Raw genomic sequence first — 1182 nt, 5'->3', positions numbered from 1 at the left:
GTTCTGAAATTAAATCAATAAAGTGAAATCCTTGCTGCTCTTTCATATGCATGATTATATTGTGTGATGTTAAACAGCTGCCGAGTTCTATCATGGTTGCAGCCCTTCAGTTCTGGTTGAACTGACTCCTGTGTGTATACTGAGAAATAAGACTAATGCATGATTCAGCACCTTTATAAATCAAAGATTCTATTACAGGCAGAAAATAGCCCAACAATAGCTATTCTATTACACTTCAATGGCATTAGAAAAGAAGAGAATACATCAAGTGAAGAACATAGGCCCTGCCTTTTTATTCTGCAGTACAATAAAAAAGCCATGTAGGTTTTAGTAGTTTCTTCTGCCCAGTGGTTAGTGCATTGACGCCTATGTTGAATGACATTGTTCAAGATGTACCTCTATTTTTTCAAAATATCAATTCTCTTCCGTGCTTTAGTAAAGAGATGGAGTTTACTATAGAGAGTACAGTGGATCATTTTCTCAGTCTAGCTCACTTGGATTTTTACTTTCTGATGCCTCACAGGGAACAACTGTGCAAAATATGTATCAGAAAAACAGTATATATCTGTATTTGTATATAAAATGAGTTGATTTGATAAAACAACTATGTTTAATATAAATTTTTAGTTGTAAAATTGTCCTAAAGACATTTTTGTTGTGTAGTCTAGCCCCACTCTTCCAGACCTATGTTTTATTGTATAGAGAAGAGTTAGACATTTATCCTTGATATTCCCTCCACCATTTCTTCCTCCAACAAATTTGGAACTATCATGAGAGCTGCTAACTTTTAAAAACCACCAACAATTGTAGGCCCCATATATAGTAGGTTGAGTAATTTACTTTACCCCAGTCCCACTTAGCCCAAAATTTCAAACTTATGAAATTTATTTGGTAGAGCAATGAATTAATTTTTATAAGAGGCATGATCTTAATAAATTATTTTAAAAATGAAGCCTGTTCATCACATATTAGAACATCACATACTAGACAGCAGCAACTATGGAAAATATGTGATAACTGTCCTACTTTATAAAATCTCAAAACTTATAAGATAAAAACAGAAAAGACAGGGCTAAACCCAATCTGTAGAAATTTCTGGAGCAGGAGGGTTTGAAAATGAAGCAGTGAGAGATGGAGGAGAGATGGGATAAAAACGGGTATAACCCCCAGTGCCATACGTAT

The sequence above is a fragment of the Ursus maritimus genome (assembly GCF_017311325.1).
Source record: "Ursus maritimus isolate PB19 chromosome X unlocalized genomic scaffold, ASM1731132v1 scaffold_X1, whole genome shotgun sequence".
Lineage (NCBI taxonomy): Eukaryota > Metazoa > Chordata > Mammalia > Carnivora > Ursidae > Ursus > Ursus maritimus.
Note: the sequence above shows the minus strand (reverse complement) of the source record.